The sequence below is a fragment of the Prionailurus viverrinus genome, chromosome B2 (genome assembly GCF_022837055.1).
Source record: "Prionailurus viverrinus isolate Anna chromosome B2, UM_Priviv_1.0, whole genome shotgun sequence".
In the NCBI taxonomy this organism is placed as follows: Eukaryota; Metazoa; Chordata; class Mammalia; order Carnivora; family Felidae; genus Prionailurus; species Prionailurus viverrinus.
The window spans coordinates 1,422,240-1,440,143 of NC_062565.1; the positions used below are offsets into that span (position 1 = coordinate 1,422,240).

The 17,904-nt window shown below is 50.2% G+C and overlaps 3 non-coding genes across 3 annotated transcripts; 2 read left to right on the top strand and 1 right to left on the bottom strand.

Moving 5' to 3' along the window:
• The first annotated feature begins 308 nt into the window (after window positions 1-308).
• TRNAA-UGC (transfer RNA alanine (anticodon UGC)) lies at window positions 309-380 on the top strand. The gene has a single exon. It is a non-coding gene; the product is annotated as a tRNA-Ala (tRNA).
• Window positions 381-9,181: 8,801 nt separating this feature from the next.
• On the bottom strand, window positions 9,182-9,254 carry TRNAK-UUU (transfer RNA lysine (anticodon UUU)). Its single transcript has one exon. It is a non-coding gene; the product is annotated as a tRNA-Lys (tRNA).
• A 3,740-nt stretch (window positions 9,255-12,994) lies between these two features.
• On the top strand, window positions 12,995-13,067 carry TRNAR-CCG (transfer RNA arginine (anticodon CCG)). The gene has a single exon. It is a non-coding gene; the product is annotated as a tRNA-Arg (tRNA).
• Window positions 13,068-17,904: the final 4,837 nt, after the last annotated feature.

Consider the following 17,904-nt stretch of genomic DNA (forward strand, 5'->3'; position numbering starts at 1 on the left):
AGCGAAAGAGCTGAAAACTGGGGCTTGATTACTTCCTTGGCAGGAATGGGAGAAGGAAACTGTAAACACGTGTTGAAGCCACAGGAGACACTTCTTGGCTATCACCGGACACGTTTCCAGTGTCTTCCTTTCCATCTCAAGTTCTACACTCCGAAGAATCAGTGCCCCTCTTTGGTTCCTGAAGGTCTCCTGCTCAAAGCAGCCGCGGGAGCCCCGTTAACACTGAACCACCACAACAGGCAGGAATCAAGGGCCTCAGAAAACAAAACTTATCTCCAGATAACCGTTAGCAACGAGACTTCCTGGAGGGGGGTGTAGCTCAGTGGTAGAGCGCATGCTTTGCATGTATGAGGCCCCGGGTTCGATCCCCGGCACCTCCAAGCTGCAGCCTTTTTTTTTTTTTAAATTCTTCAAGAAATACTGATCTAGCACTCCTAACTTTTTGTTCCGTTCCTGCACATATGGAGGGAAAAACCTAATGGGTTGTCTTGAATTCTCCCTCATCTCTTGCTGTGAGCCCCCACACCACCCAGGGGGACGGGACCCTAACAACATCCCTTGAACCCGAACAAAAGCGTGCACACGAGGTAGCGGTTCACCGTGGTTCCCACCATGTACTATTATTAAAGAGAGGGAAATACAACAACGGAGAAGAAACAGCATCGCCCTACCTACATTTTCTTTGGTTCTTTCTGTTTTCTGGACCAAACGCAGAATGAGAGCAGCATTACTCCTCTGGCTGCTCTATAGACCCGCAGCACTTGCGGACCCCAAGCCCTCCGGGGTGAGCAAGCCGAAGGATGCTGGACGACTGGGGGGGGTGGGTGGAGATGGCCAGGGACCTCAATAGGGGCCTTCCAAACATGAAAGAAATAAACGTGGATCAACGCATTCTCAATCGATATTCCATAATATCTGCTTCCCTACATTTCTTCACTCACCCCATTTTCACCGTTGTTTTAAATCTCGAAACAAAACATTGCCTGGAGGCCTCCGTTAACATCAAAAGAAGGTCCTCACGTGAGGAAGTAGGAAAGGCTTTTCTGTCACAATGGGAAAGAGATGCAAAGGTGACAAGAACACAGGGGTGTCGGCCGCTTCTGCGGGTGAAGGGCGGCCACTTCCTCTGAACTTTCGCCTCTGCTCTGTGTGGCCAGGGAACACCTAGGAGTTCCTGACCCACTGGTGGCACCTGCATTAGTCGCTAGGGTCACCGTAACAGAATACCACAGACTTGAGCAACAGAAATTTCTTTTCTCACAGTTCTGGGGGCCAAGATCAAGGTGCCGCAGGGCTGGTCTCTGGTGAGCCCTTTTCAGGAGGCAGCAGACAGCGGCCCTCTCCATTTGCTGTCCCATCGTGTGGCTTTTCCTTTGTCTGCACACGCCTTATGTCTCTTCCTCTTCCTATGAGAGGCACCCTTATCTCACTGAACCTTTATTACCTCCCTAAAGACTCATCTTCAGATACAGATGCACTGTGCAGTTAGGACATCATATGGATTTGGAGATGGGGAGGGGAGACACACAATTCAGTCCCTAACGGCACCTTTTCAAGAATTCCGATGCAGGATGGTTTCAAAACTGCTGCTTTCTGTGGATTTATTTCCTGCTGGATCATTTGTCTTTGGGAGGGAATTAAATTTGTTTCCAGTCTGTAAGTCTAACTTTCTGCCAGGCTGGGATGTCCTTATTTCCAGATTCCCTTCTCCAGTGACAAAATCTACAGCGGGCACTCCCGAGGGGGACTGCCTGGAGTCTGCCTGGCTGCTGATTGGTGGTGCTCCCTGGGGCCAATTACTTGTTCCAGGATGCTGTTTTCGAGGGGGGTAATGTGGTCATTCCATGCATTCTCTTTAATCTGAGTGCTTTCTCTAGCATTTAAGCACATGGAGTGTGGGGTGTTAGTGAGAAAGGACCTGGAGAGGGCACGTGGAATTAGGGTGCTGTTGAGCAGACTTCCAGATTCCAGGTCCAATCCCCCGGACAATAATTTAGGTGACTTTGTGGGTCCCATCCCACAGCCCCTGAGTTTTCTGTGGATGAGCTCCAGTGGGCGCGGGGAGACCTGATCTACCAAAATGCCAGGGGTTCCATCAAACTATTTGGGAGTCTCAGAAAGCCAAACTTGGAGGACTTCTAGCCCTATGGCAAACACCGAAATGTCCTCTGCGTCCCAACTAATTTGGCCAGTTCTCTCGTCTGGGATCAAATTGCTAAAAACTATACTATGAGTGAATAGTGATTAAAATATCTCCTTCCGGTATGGCTGCTTCTGCAGCGGGTGAGACTTGTTGGCTCGCAGGCCACTCCTCCCTCCATGGAAGAAATCCCGCGCCTCCTCCTCCCCCTGCTGCCCTCACGTCGGTACCTTGTCCACTAAGCCTAAGTCTCTGCTTGTCCCCCTTAACTCTTACAAGGGCTTCTATTACGAGGGGGCCGTGACAGGTCCCTCTCCCTGTGCCCCCAAGAATCGGACACGGGCAACGCCGGGGCCCCTGCAGAAGCGGGGGTGAGATTCTGAGACAGACACCTGGATTCCGGAGGCTTGCTTACATGACAGATGTCACCGCTCACGTACAGTCCCGAGCCGTCGGCCCTTGGACCCAGCCGACACCCTGCACCTGTTCACACAAGGTGCCCGCCATCCTGGCACCAGTTACTGCCTTAGGGACCGTGCCACGGCTTCTACCTCAACACTCAACGTCCAGGAAACACTCTTTCCTCCCGCTGCCCGACGTGCGGACGCCGGCAGACCCCGCTCCCACCTGCAGCTCCTCTCGGGCCGTCACCGCGCAGGCATCAGACCCGGCCGACCCGCCAGCCCGGCCGGGCGCACCGACCGCGCCGACCCCGCTGACCCCGCCGGGCGCACCGACCGCGCCGACCCCACCGACCCCGCGGACCCCGCCGGGCGCACCCACCGCGCCGACTGCGCGGACCCGCCGACCGCACCGGGCGACTGACCCCGCCGACTCCGCCGCGCGCCTCCTCTCCGGTGCGACGCCGCGACCGTCCGGGGAAAACGCGCGCTCAGGTTCCTTCGGGACCGGGAACCGATCTTCTCCCCCCGCAACCCCCCCCCCCCCGGCCTCTCGCGCCCCCTCACGCGACCCTCCGCTCGCCTTTGTCACCCCCGCCCCGCCCGCTCCCGGGGACCTCACCCCCGCCCCGCCCGCTCCCGGGGCCCCCGGGGCCCCCGGGGCCCCCTCGCCTACTTCCCGCGCCGAGCTCCCATTCCCCGCCCCCCCAGCCCGGCCTCAGTCCGCGGCGGCGTCTCCAGGCCTCGGCCTGACAAACCCTCTGGTTCTCAGAATCAGCTGCGGCTTTTAAACAGTGTGGGTCCCCGACCCCCCGACCCCACAGGACCCGGGATCCCCACAAACCCAGTGACTGTCGCACCGCATTGTGGGCGAGGCGGGAAGGGCGCGCGCCCTTGGCTCGGGTTCCCGAAGCAGGTGCGGCCGCCCGGGTCGCCCCCCGCCCCCCCTCCGACGCCCTCCCTCCGGCGCCCTCCCTCCGTCTCGCCCTCCGCGCGTCTCGGAGTCGCGCCCCCTACACGAACCCGAACCCGGGCGGGACCCGCGACGGCGCGAACCCGGGACCCGACCCGCGACGGCGGCCGGACGGCCGGTGACCCCCCTGCGGTCCGCGGGCAGCGCCGGGAGCGGTGACTCCCTTCTTCCCACTTCCCGCGGGGCCCCTCGTGCGGAGCGCTCCCGCGGGTCGCGACCTCCGTGGTCGGTGGGTCGGGGCTTTGCAGACACAGACGCGGCTTCCTGGGCCAGGAGCGACCACCACCGAACCCGGATTTCTCCACTTCAATCGTTTTGCACATTTGTTTTTTCTCTTCCCCCCAAATGGAAACACACAAATTACTATTTTTTTCTGATTTCAGAATAACTTGCATATTGTCAGGTCTTATTTCTAACAGTTAAAATTCTGAAATGTTAGCATTAATAGCGTACTACGACGTAACACCCAGCTGTACTTGAATTCCACCGATCATTAAAAAAAGGTCCTTCCGAGCGACTTTCCCCGCCCGGTTCAGGATCATGCGCGGCAGGTGGCTTTCTTGTTCTCTGCGCCCTCCAATCTGGGATGGCTCCTCAACCCTTCCTTCCTTTCCTGACGCTGGCGGTTGTGAGGAACTCAAGCGAGTCGTCGAGTCGACCCTTCAGTTTGGGCTTATCTGGTGTTTCTTCATGATTGGGTTCGGGTTACACACTTTGGCAAAAATACGAACGACGTTCTTTCTCAGTGTATCACATAAGGGTTTTTCATTTATTAGTGGGGTTAACTGAATGTAATGTTTCCCTTCATTCAGTTAGTTTGTAAAATGGACAGAAATATTTGAGGTCAAACAAGTACTTCATTCCTCACCAAAATTTTATCCATCACTTTAAAAAAATATTTACTTATTTTTGAGAGAGAGAGAAAGAAAGAGAGAGACAGAGTGTGAGCGGGAGAGAGGCAGAGAGAGAGGGAGACACAGAATCCGAAGCAGCTCCAGGCTCTGAGCTGTCAGCACAGAGCCCAACACAGGGCTTGAACCAAGAGCTGTGAGATCATGACCTGAGCTGAAGTCAGACACTGAACCCACTGAGCCACCCAGGTGCCCCCTTTTACCCACAGTTTCAAAATAGATGGACAGGGGCTCCTGGGTGGCTCAGCCGGTTAAGCGTCCAACTTTGGCTCAGGTCATGATCTCACGGTCCGTGAGTTTGAGCCCCACGTCGGGCTCTGTGCTGACAGCTCAGAGCCTGGAGCCTGCCTCGGATTCTGTGTCTCCCTCTCTCGCTGCCCCTCTCCTGTTCATGCTCTGTCTCTCTCTGTCTCAAAAATAAATAAATGTTAAAAAAAATAGATGGATAAATTTTCTATGGTAATCAATCATTACCATGATGGTGGCACAATGGTGACACTTTAGACCTATTGTTTAAATCTATTCTTTCACATTTATTTCTTTTTAAATTGATATATAATTGAGCTATAAAACTGTATTAGTTTCAGGTGCACAACATAATGATCTGATATTGGTATGCACTGCAAAATGATCATCGCAGGAAGTCTAGTTATTATATCCCTCGCCACACATAGTTACAGTTTTTTTCTTGTGGTGAGGATTTTTAGGATCTACTGTTAGTAAGTTTCATATGTGCAATACAGTCTTGTTACCTGTAGGCTTCCTGAATTACATATAACAGGGCATGAGTGTGCTCTTTGCCTTGAACACAATGTTTAGATCTTTAAAAGATTCTCCATTGAGAAACTGTCCAATACCTCTACAAACACGGGCATTCCAATAGCACTGTGCGTACACAGTCCAGCTACTGTAATAGATATTCAATAAACAGTTCCTATGGTGTTCATGGGGCAAACGGGAAAAACAAAGCCCACGTCCTTAATATAAATATCGTGAATCCAACCAATATCCAGATTCTTCCTGGTGTAATGCAAAGAAACATCACTCAGTAATTCTGGAGACTTTCCTAACTGTGCTTTTATGTGACCAGAGAGCTCAGTACATTTCTTGTCCTGCCACCACCAGCATTTTACACACATGCACACACACTCACACATCAGAACTCGAAGATCTTTGTGTTTGATACTTTTCTAGATTCTTCCTCAGTGAAGTCCATCCCTTCTTTCTTATCATCCTGTTCTACCAGCTCTGTAAGTCAGATAAGGGAATTTCTGCCAGATGAATCAGTTTCTGTCATTTTCAAAATAGACTCAATAGTATTTTTACAAATATGCTCAGTAAGCTGAGCCTCCAACTCTTGATTTCAGCTCAGGTCATGATCCCGGGGTCATGGGGCGGAGCCCGGTGTCAGGCTCTGCACTGAGCATGGAGCCTGCTTAAGATTCTCTCTGTCTCCTGCTCCTCCCTCCTCAAATTATATATATATATATATATATATATATATATATATATATATATATATATATATAGCTGTGGTACACACACAGGAATATTATTCGGCCATAAAAAAGGAAATCCTGCCATTTGTGATAACATGGATGGACCTTGCAGGCATTGTGTTAAATGAAATAAGTCAGAGAAAGACAAATACTGTATGGTGTTACTTATATGTGGAATAAAAAGTAAAGCACCCAAGACACTAACAGAAAGAGATCAGACTTATGGCACCCGAGGCAGGGAGTGGGGGGTGGAGAATGGGGGAATTTGATGAATGTGGTCAAGAGGTAAAATCTTCTTCAGTGCCTAGGTGGCTCAGTCAGTTGAGCAGCCAACTTAGGCTCAGGACATGATGTCACAGTTCCTGGGCCCGAGCCCCATGTTGGGCTCTGTGCTGACAGCTCGGAGCCTGGAGCCTGCTTCAGATTCTGTCTCACTCCCTCTTGACCCCTCCACCTCACAGGCTCTCTATCTCTCTCAAAAACCAATAAATATTTTTTAAAAACCCTTTTTTTAAAAAAAGGTAAAAACTTCCAGTTACTAATAAATAAGTACTGGGATATAATAAGTCATTTATAGTCAACTCTGCTGTATGGTATTTTCGAAAGTCATTAAGAGGTGATGGGTATTGAGGAGGGCACCTGTTGGGATGAGCACTGGGTGTTGTTTGGAAATCAATTTGACAATAAATTTCATATTTAAAAAAGTCATTAAGAGTGTAAATCCTAAGAGTTCTTATCACAAAGAGAAACACATATTTTCTTTTTTTTTTTTTTGTATCTATGACATGATGAATGTTAACTAAAGTCATTGCGATAATCGTTTCACAATACATGTAACTCAAGTTTTTACGCTGTATGTGTTAAACGTATACAGTGCTCTATGTCACGTACATCTCAATAAAACTGGATAAGAAAACTGGGTTTTGGGAGTGCCTGGGTGGCTCAGTTGGTTGTGTGTCTGACTTCGGCTCAGGTCCTGATCTCACAGTTCCTGGGTTCAAGCCCTGCATTGGTCTCTGTGCTGACAGCTCGGAACCGGAGCCTGCTTTGGATTCTGTGTCTCCCTCTCTCTCTGCTCCTCCCCCACTCACGCTCTGTCTCTTAAAAATAAATAAGCATTTAAAAAAATGAGAAAAAAGAAAACTGGATTCTGTTGGCCAATAGTATTTTTGCGTTCTTCTTTATGCTTGATCATTTCCTGTTCAGTTGTATCAATTATTCTGAGAGAGGTTTTGAAGTTTTCAACTATAATTGTGGATTTGTCTATTTTTCTTTTCTTTAAAAAATTTTTTTAATGTTTATTTATTTTTGATACAGAGAGAGACAGGGCATGAACAGGGGAGGGTCAGAGAGAGAGGGAGACACAGAATCTGAAGCAGGCTCCAGGCTCTGAGCTGTCAGCACAGATCCCGATGCGGGGCTCGAACTCACAGTCCATTAGATCATGACCTGAGTGGAAGTAGGAAGCTCAACAGACTGAGCCACGCAGGCGCCCCTCTATGTTTCTTTTCAATTCTAGCAGTTCTTAGTTTTTTCTTCGCATATTTCACAGCTCTGTGGTTTGGTGCGTGCGTATCAGGGATGACTCTGCCATCTTGGAAATGTACAATTTTTACCGTTATATCATGTCCTTTTTTGTCTCTGTTAATGATCTTTGTCCTGAGGCTTACTTTACTGATGACATAGTTACTCCGGCTGTCCCTCGTGACATATCTGTTTTCCCCTCGTAATTTCAGCCTGCCTCTGTATTTATATTTGTCGTGAGCTTCCTGCAGACAGCAGGGTCATGTCTTCTAATCCACCCTCTTAATGTCTGTATTTTGATTGGTGTACCTAGACAGTTTATATCTAATGCAATTACTGATACATTAGGGCTTAAGTCTGGCATTTTATTTTTTTGCTTCTGCTTGGTTCTGTGATTTTCGCTTTTTGTTCCTTTTTTTGGTGCTTTTTTATGGACTACTTGTACATCTTTCAGATTCCATATTCCTTTTTGTATAGCATTTTGGACTGTCTGCCTTCGCATAGATTCTCAGCAGCTGCTCCAGGACGTACATCATGTGGATTTGCCTTCCCACAGACACCTCGTGTCACCGTTTTGCCTGAACCGTAGTAACCGTCCCCTCCCTTCTTGTCACTCTACCCTTCCTCATTTGCAATGTCCTTGTCTTAGCAATTTCTTTTACGTACATTAGAACCATGTCAGGCAATGTTACACCTGTTCCTTCAAACTGTCAAACACTAACTTAGAAAGCTGATGATGAAAATTTATTATATTTGCCTTGTTTCTTGCTTACAATGTATTTTCTTCCTTCCTGATGCCCAACATTGCTTTCTTTATCATTTTCTGTCTGTTTGGAGAACTTACCGGAGCCACTGTTTTAGGGTAGTTCTGCTGCGAGCAATCATCTTAGTTTTCCTTGATCTGGAGTATCTTGTTTCCCCTTCATTCCTGATGGATATTTTCTCTGGATATAGTATTTTGGTTTGACACTCCTTTTCTTTCAGCGCTTGAAAAAGTGCCATCTTGGGGGGCACCTGGGTGGCGCAGTCGGTTAAGCGTCCGACTTCAGCCAGGTCACGATCTCGCGGTCCATGAGTTCGAGCCCCACGTCGGGCTCTGTGCTGACGGCTCAGATCCTGGAGCCTGTTTCCGATTCTGTGTCTCCCTCTCTCTCTGCCCCTCCCCCGTTCATGCTCTGTCTCTCTCTGTCCCAAAAATAAATAAACGTTGAAAAAGAAAAAGAAAAAGTGCCATCTTGGGATGCCTGTGGCCTGTCGGTTGAGTGTGTCCAACTCTTTTTTTCAGCTCAGGTCATGATCCCAGGGTTGTGGGATCAAGCCCCACATCAAGATCTGCACTGAGCGGGGAGCCTGCTGGAGACTCTCTCTCTCCTCTCTCTCTGACCCTCCCCTGCTTGCACACTCCGTTGCATACTCTGTCTCTAAAATTAAAAAAAAAAATATGCCACTCTTTCTGGCCTCTATGGTTTCTGATGAAATTGCCACTGTCATTCAAATTATTTTTGTTTCAATTTTTTTCTTGTTTTTAGAGTTCAGAAGTGTTGGTTGCTCTTCTTTCCAGTCACCTGATGACTCTTCTCCAAAAACCCCATAAAAGTGTGAATCTCCAGGCCAGCAATCTCCATAGAGGTGGCGCCTACAAATCAAAGAGTAGACAAAGTTCCAGTCAATGTGCAAGCGGAACCCTTCTCTATTACACCCTTTGGGTGCTCAGCACAAAACAAGAGTGATTACGCCTGAACAGGGACTTGAACCCTGGACCCTCAGATTAAAAGTCTGATGCTCTGCCAGCTGAGCTATCCAGGCTCACGCACTGCTCCCTCACTGTGCGTATCTAATATTGGTTTGCACATTGGGGCACTTCCTATCGTTTCGTGTCCTGGTTCTCAAATAACATCCTTTGAATTCTCCTCACTGGGAAAAAGTGCCCTTAGAGACACGTTACAGTCTCCGGGACCTTTTCCTCTTTTTCTCTCCTCTCTGTCCCCCACCCCCCAGTTGTTCAGAACCAAAGATGCACCCTCTCCTCCAGGAAGCCGGCAGGTTTCAGAGCGGAGGCTCTGGGTTCTAGCCAAGCACCGGCACCTGATGTTTCCCGTTTGCACGCACGCTGCTCACACGGCCCATGTTTGCCCCCTTACACGTCGGAGGGCCGACCATGAAGGAGGAAGAGCTTGAAGGCGCACGACAATGTTCCACAAGGGACCCCTCCCTCTGCTGTTGGGTGGACCGCCGTCCCCGGGCAGCGCGAGCAGTCCCAGGGCTGAGAGAGCGGGGACAGCCGCGGAGCGCTGTCGGGGTCGCCCTGAAGGCAGCGCCTCCTCCCTGGGGTGCTCGCGGCCCAAAGATTTCAGAAATAGTAGTGCTGACAGAGCGACCTCGTCCTGCCTCGTTCCTCCCCCAAACACCCACAGACAAGGGCGGTAATCAGTCCCGACACGCGCTCAGATGCCGAGTGTCTGTGACGGTGCACCTGAGTGGGGGCGGGGGGGGGTTCTCAGCAAGCAGGGGGCCTGGGAGTCATCCTCCGCACCTGGGGCCTTCCTTCAGGACCAAAGTCCTCCTTCCTGTCGTTCCTGTGATTTTCCCCTTCCTCCTCCTCCCCCTCCTTCCCTCCCCCTCCTCCTCGTCCACTTTTCCCTGTCTCCTCCTCCCTCCTGTCCTCCCCCTCCTCCCCTTCCTCCCCCCTCCCCCTCCCCCTCCTCCCTCCCCCTCCCCCTCCCCCTCCTCCCTCCCCCTCCTCCTCCTTCTCCCTCCCTCCCCCTTCTCCTCTTCCCCCTCCCCCTTCCCCCTCCCCCCCCTCCCCCTCCCCCCTCCCCCTCCCCCTCCCTCCCCCTCCTCCTTCTCCCTCCCTCCCCCTCCTCCTGCCCTTTTCCTCCTCTCCTCCTCCCTCCTGTCCTCCCCTCCTCTCCTTCCTCTTTCCTCCTCCTCCTCCCTCTCCTCCTCCTCCCCCTCTGTCCTCCTCCCTCCTCTCCTTCTCCCTCCCTCCCCCTCCTCCTCACTCCTCCCCCTCTTCTTCCTCCTCCTCCTCCTCCTCTCCTCCCTCCAAATTCACCATCTCTTCCTGCTTCAGTCTTCTCTCACTGTGTGCTGCTCCTATTGAAAGTAAAGGTGTATCCAAGGGCCTTGGGACCCCTGGACTGTGGTGAAGCCAGCACAGGGAGTATTGGATTGAGGAGAGGACAGAGATACAGCTTACTCAGGATCCCTCCAGCAGGAGGCAATAACAAGCCAGCTCCACGTAAACCAGCACTTGTACCTTTGGTTCCAGTCTCAGCCTTATTAAAGAGCAAGGCGGAAAGAGAAAAGGCATCAGAAAAAGAGAAAGAGAAAAGAGAAAGGTTCAGAAAAGGTAGCCACAGGCGACTTCCTCTCCCTGTTTCCCCAGCTGTGTCTGCACCAGCGAGCAAGCAGGTGGCAGGTAGCATAGAAAACCTGACATTTCTTTACCTTTTCCTTCATTGTCGGCCGCTGCGCACACAGCACGTGGGGTCAGTGCCCAGATCTCCAGGGCTACAGACGTTATTCCTGTGGGAGTGAGCAAACGTATGGTTCGAATCACAACTCATGGGACATGCTGCACTTTCCGAATTCAGAACTTAAGAATAGGCCCTAAATTAAGTGGCTGACATGACCAAATTGGGAGACTCTTGCTCTAAAGGTGTGAATTCATATTTGATCCAGGGTTTGGCAGGCCCTCTGATTTAGTAAAAATAAAAATAAAGAGGAAGGAAGAACCCTTTTCCAAAACTACAGAAGCCTCTTCTGACTAGGGACACCCTCTCCCACCCACGTCCTCGAGTAAAATATCCAGACAGATGCAGCAAGAATAGGACTTCCACACTCTCCAGGCCTCCTTGGATTCCTCACAAAATGGTTCATGGAAAATATTTAAGATTTTTAGAGAAATGCTGCCTGGAGCACATCGGATAAAACTCTCAGAGAAAGAAGCACTGAATGGCTTTGGGGGGAAATTGTATCATCTCTAGAAAGAAAAGTTTATGTTTTTCAAACGCTACCTACGGGCTGTTTAGTGTCATTTTTAAAACATCTGTGCCAGACTTCGTGTCCTGACATCGCCGCCTTCTCCGCAAGAAAGAAACGTGGACGGTTTTGCCCAGTGCACCAGCCTTACTCTGCTGCTTATGCAGACCGTGAATTTGTTCCTCCCCCAAACTGAACAACAAAAAATTCCAGTTTTTAAAAGTTTGGTGGCGTTTTGAGGTCTCTGTCTGTCTGCTATTCCTTGAGCACAAAATCCACAAGGGAGAATTAGAGGAACAGCAGCCGAGACCCTTCCCAGCCTGTGAAGGATCTTGAGTTCAGGAACTTTGGTGCGGGCCTCCTTCTGACAGGTGCGTGGTTCCGTTCCTTCTGCCGGTGCCCGGAGCCTCCCCAAAAGGGGATCCAAGGGACCGTCATGCAGTCTTCTCACTGAACCCATCTCCAGAAAGAAAGGCGTTCAACTGAGCCAGATGCATAGGAAACATCTGGAAGCATCTCCTTGGTCCAACCAGACCCACCGGGGCCAGGCCTTAACGCTTAGCCTCCTCTGGTCTCAGAAATGGCGACTCATCCTGGCAAGTTCGGTAAGACAGAACATCCCATCCCGAGCATGGCCTAAAGGGGTTCTTCAGCGTGACCTAACCCTGCCTGCCCAGGGGATCCAGCAACTGACCGTCAGGTGCAGAGGCGAGAGGACTAGTGGAGGAAAGACGGTGCTGGGCACAGGAAAAGAAAGAGCAGTGTGGCCTGTCTGGACTCTTCCAGAAACCCAGAGGATAAGGGACGGGGAGGATCTGTCAGTGCTTTACTTTGGGGGGTGGTGGTGGCTGTGGGGGGTTCTGACCCGTCCTACCCCGACAACTGGGCCGCGCACATTTCACACGAGGTGGCCCCCGGTGGTTCCGGGGGGTCGATGCGCGGGGGTGCCGGGAACGGGGCAGCCCTTGGGCCGTTAGAGTCCAGGAGGCCGACGCCCGTGCACGCGGTTTGCGCCCTACCCCCTCCCCACCTTGGAGCACTTCGGGAGTCAGCACAAGGCACCTGAGCCAGCCTCCGACGAAGATCAGGGACCAGCACCCCTCCCCACTGGGGGCGACCCCTGCCCTTGAGGGTGCAGGGTCAGGTTGTTAACGCCGCCGCCGCCGAATGAGTTGTGGTAAAGTGTCTCCAGCGCGCGAAAGCAGGACGCGGCGGCCGCCTTTCCCCGGAGGAAGCCCGAAGGGCAGGGCCGACCAAACCCGGGCGCTCCCCCACCCTGGGGTCAGCGACCCTGGGGCTCTTATTTCTCCCCCCGCAAATCCCCCCTCCCCACGCGTGGTCTTTGCCAGCGACTGAGGCAGAGACCTTGGAGGAATCACGTCACTCTGTCCCCCTCCTGCACCTGTTCTAAGTAATGGTTGTTAGGGATCCCGGATGGGGTTTTGTTCCTTTTGGGGGGGGGGGTTGAAGGCTGATAATTAAATCCTCCTTCAGCTATAAAATTAAATCTTAGAAGGGAGATATCTCAGCTTGTGGGTTTGGAAACCCTCCCCCCATGGGCTGGCCGCGTGGCCTAATGGATAAGGCGTCTGATTCCGGATCAGAAGATTGAGGGTTCGAGTCCCTTCGTGGTCGCTGCTTTCTTGCTGGACAAGAAACGGTAACTCTTTCATTTGACTCGCAATGGAACGGACCCCTGAGAAGTTAAAGTTAGTCTTTATAAGCTTTTTGTAAAGTCTTTGGAAACCTAAAGTTTCTTCAGAAACCTAAAGTTAGTCTTTATAAGCTTTTTGTAAAGTCTTCGGAAACCTAAAGAAGTCTTTTGGAAACTGGCAAGCCTGTGTGCCAGTGAGTCACCAACAGCCTGCATTTTGCTAGTGGCCTCTAATCAGCAAAGATAGCAGTAAAGCACTAGTGAGTGAATAGTCACCAACATTGTCGCGCCCTGGATCTCCCGGCTTAAAGCCCCTCACTAGAACTGGCTGATAATGGCCCAGAAAAGGAGGCGAGGGGTGGAAAAGCCAACTGTTAATGCTTCTCTGGAAAGCCGGGTTTCAAAGGGCTTCTATGCAAGAGTAAGAAATACCAGGGGCGGGGATACCGAGGCCAGAAGAGGCCCTTGAAATCTGAACACTCATAGTGAGTGTCTGTCTGTTACTTCTCAGACTGAACTATCCGGGCTCAGGGATCCAACTTTCCCTGAGAATTTAGTCAAGGCCAGTAAGTCAATTATTCTCTAATCTTTCCATCATTTGTCTTTATTACAAGCGCACAGTGTTGGTATGTTCCATCACGTGATTTGTGGGAAAAGGTGTGAAGGACCGGACTTGATGTTGACCAAAACCAGCGTCATCTTACCAAAACTTGGTTCTGAACCAGGGATCAAGTCAGCCCCAGGCTGTCCCTTCTGATCTAATCTCAGAGGGATCAATATTTCAACTGCTTCTTCAACTGTTCACATGATTTGTAACTTTCACTTTTGGACGACTTCCTATCCCTTAAACATTGCCGTTTTCCACCACCCACTGACGCACTTACCACTCACCCAGAAAGATTTGGGATCCAGGTTTTGGTGGTGCCGAATGGAAGGGTGGGGGAGGGAGCCAGAAGAAAAGAGAGAGGTAGGGGAGCTCCGTTGGAACATCTCTGCTTCTCTGCTTAGTGTCTGTTTCGTGACTCAAAATTAGACTCAATAACTATGTCTGTTAGGTGCTTTATTTTTCCTCTCCTTTCATCTTTCCCTCTCTGTTCCGTTCTTCAATGTTACTGAAAAATAGAACTCAAGGTGAACTTGTAAGTGTTGGGTAGGTGTTTGCTTCTTGATGGAAATACGGTGAGTTCTCCCCCCCCCCTTTTTTCTGTCTTATCTTGTCTTCCTTTTAGCAAAACAGCCGTCTGTGTGGTAGCAAAGACTACAGAGTAGGACCTGGGACCAGGCAGCTGCAAAGACAAGGAACATTGGATCATTACTTTTCTTGTGAGGTGAGCAGGGGAGTCATGAGAACTTGAGTGAAAAAGTACAAGAAAGGTTTGGTTACATGGCAGAGAACACATATGGAGATACTGGGGTCGTATGTCGGTACTGAAGCCCAGAGAAATCAGCCTGTGCCAGACATTCTTCATAAAGCATCAGTGTCGTTTGGGGGCAGTTTTGAAAAACCTAACAATTGGCAAGAGAAAGTTCACTAATTTTGAAATCATTAAGCTAGAGCCTCTCTGGCATTTCTGATTCAAGAAACTTCCCACTCCCATCTGAGATTTGTACACAGTAGCTCAAATATATTTACATTAAAACACCTAGGGGGGGCTGGCTCGCCCAGTGGGTGGGGAATGCAACTCACGATCTTGGGGTTGTGAGTTCAAGCCCTGCATTGGGCATGGAGCCTACGAGAAAAAGTGTATTTAAATTAAAAAGCATTTACCCATTATATGTAATAATTATATACAATTATTTATATAATTAACTTAGCTGGGTTTTTGTTCTCTTTTGAACTAAGGAATTTGTAACAGAAAGCATCACAATTATTTTTCTGCTAACTAATGATGTGGGACACAGCAAATACACCTCATTACTTTTGGGATTTTTCTCTACAAAGTGTTGGAAAAATATTTGGTGTAGTCCAGCAGTTGCTTCGAAGATGCCAAAGACAATATTTTTTAAAAGTTCTCTCTTTTTAAACATATTTATTTTTGAGAGACAGCGAGAGCAAGAACAGGAGAGGGGCAGAGAGAGAGGGAGACACAGAATCCGAAACAGGCTCTAGGCTCCCAGCTGTCAGCACAGACCCCGACGCAGGGCTTGAACTCGTGAACAGTGAGATCATGACCTGAGCCACCCTTAAAATTTCTCCTTTAACATCAACAATGATAAGTCATGCTGGTCATACATACCCTTAATATGTGATGAAAAATATATATAGATAGATCTATGAGTATATGAATATTTATACTTTGTGGTCTTCCTCCCCAGAACTCAGCGCCCCAGCCTAATCATGACCAAAAGAGCAGACAATTCCAGCAGAGAGCATCTTACCGAATACCTCACCAGAGTTCCTCTAAAGTATCAAAGTCATTGTGATGGCCAATCTTGTGTGTCCACTTGAACCGGCTAAGGGATTCGGGGAGAAGTGCTAAAACATTATTTCTGGGTGTGTCTGAGAGTGTTTCCGGGAGAGGTTAGCATTTGATTCAGTAGACTGAGTGAACAGACCTGCCCCCACCAATGAGGGCCCAAGAGGAACAAAAGGGCAAAGGAGAGGAGACTGTCTCTGGCTTGAGCTGGGAAATCTACATTTCAATCTACATGTTGAAAATCTACATTTTCAGACATCCTGAGCTCCTGGTTGGAAGGCTTTCCAAGTGGGACTGATGATGCCACTGGGTTTTCTGACTCTCCAGCATGTAGATGGCAGATTATAGGACTTCTCAGCCTCCACAACTACATGAGCCAATTCCCACACGAAATCTCTTCTGACATATGTCTTGTTACAGTAAAATAAAATGAGAATACCCTCAAAAATCCCCCAAGCAAACAAAACCCTGCAAACCACATAAGTGAACCCAAATCTAGCTTATTTCATGAATACAAGTAAAACTTAATGGAGGTTATTTGCTGTAAATGTCTCTAATAATCGTAAAAGAAGCTTGTCATCTTCCTAAAATGGTGTAAGATCATCACTTTTAACCATCTCCTGCTGTCTTGACCCCCCCATGTAATAACCGGTCATTTTAAAGGTTAAACAACGTCCTCATTTTCACTCTATAAGCCATCTTGTGATGCCATGCCCCTGAGCTTCTTATCAGTGTTGGAACTGAAGACTGAGTTCCGGAACTGTTTCTGGTGCACAGTAAACCCTTACTAAACACGATTTCACTGCTTGGCTTTGATTTTTACTGTTTCTGGATTTTTGACAATCTCTATGTATCCTACTGGCTTTGTTTCTCTGGAAAGCCCTGATTAATACAGTCATCAAAACCAAGAAAAATCTAAGAAACTGTCGCAGAACAACAACAACAACAACAACAACAACCCTGAAGACACATACAAGTAAATGTAATGTGTATTGTGGATCGGACAAAGGCTATTAGGCTAAAAACTAAGGAAATCTGAATAGACTACGGAATTCATTTAATAAAATGTATCAATTGGTTTATTAATTTAGCAAATATATCATCTTAATGTTAGAGAATCATAAGAGACACTGGATGCTGGGATAGAAGAAATCTCTAACATTCTCAAGGGTTTTTTCTTGAAAATCTATTACTGTTCTAAAATTAAACGCCATTTACAAAATAAAAATGACTTCTGTCGGGACATACAAGAGAAGAGAGTGTTTAAAAGGGTTTAGAGCAAAGATTCCTCCGCAGGGTGAATGCTCGCGCGTAACCGAGCTCTGTCCCCCTCGGCGCCCACACTGACACGAGGGTGACTTGGGGCGCGGGTGCCCCTGATTTCTGTGCAGGTGTCCTTCCATCCAGCGCGGGGTAAAACAAAACGGCAATTGTGGGGGGGGGGGGGAAGTGCCAGAACGCCCCGCCCCTGGGCTCAGCCCGCGGCCTACACGAGTTCCGGGGGTCGAGAGGTCGTGGGAAGTGAAAGAATGCGCACAAGGCTAGCAGTGGATCAGCTCAGGGCCTGCGCGCACCTGGCAACGCTCGGGAGCGCGGCGGTGTCTAGTCTTCGTTCCAACCGTACCGTTTACTCACTGCTGAACCCCGCCCCCACCCCCGTTTGTCCTTGTTCTTGAAACCCAAACGCGCTAAAAACCCGTCGCTGCCAGTGAGATGCGCGAGCAGAAAACCGGGTTACAACGCGTTGCTAGACTCGGCGCTGCTTCCACGTGGGGTGCGTACATCGTGGCGCCCCCAAATCCCAGGACCCCGGCTCCTGGAGCGGATCCTCGACCCGGGCTGCGCCCTGGAAATGCGCGGCCTCCGTGCGCTGCGACACAGGCCGCGGGACACTCTCAGGGTCCCAGGACCTTCGGCAAAACCAGCGAAGGGACTTCCCTTCTCCGAACCTCCCTCCTCGGGGCCTGGAGACCGCGTGGCGGGACCGGGCCTCGGTCACTTTCTACCTGCACATGCTCCCGGTCTCCCCCCACCCCCAGGCCTATCCCCCAACCACCCCTCCTCAGTCTTCCCCCTTCTCCTCCCCCTCCTCCCCCTCATCTTCTTCCTCCTCCCCCCTCCTCCCCCCTCCTCCCCCCATCTTCCTCCTTCCCCTCCTCCTCCCCTCCTCTTCCTCCCGCTCCCCTCCCCCTCCTCTCCCAGCCTCCCCTTCCTCCTCTCCTTCCTCCTCCCTCCTCCTCCTCCTCCTCCCCCTCCTCTCCCTCCTCCCCCTCTTCCTCCTCCTCCTCTTCGCGGCCTCTTCTCTCCTCCATCATCTCCCCTGCGCTCGCCCTGCTCCAGCCCTCCGCGGGTCCGCTCCTCAGCTCGGTCCAGGTCGAAGCCCTGGGCCTCTCCAGGGCGG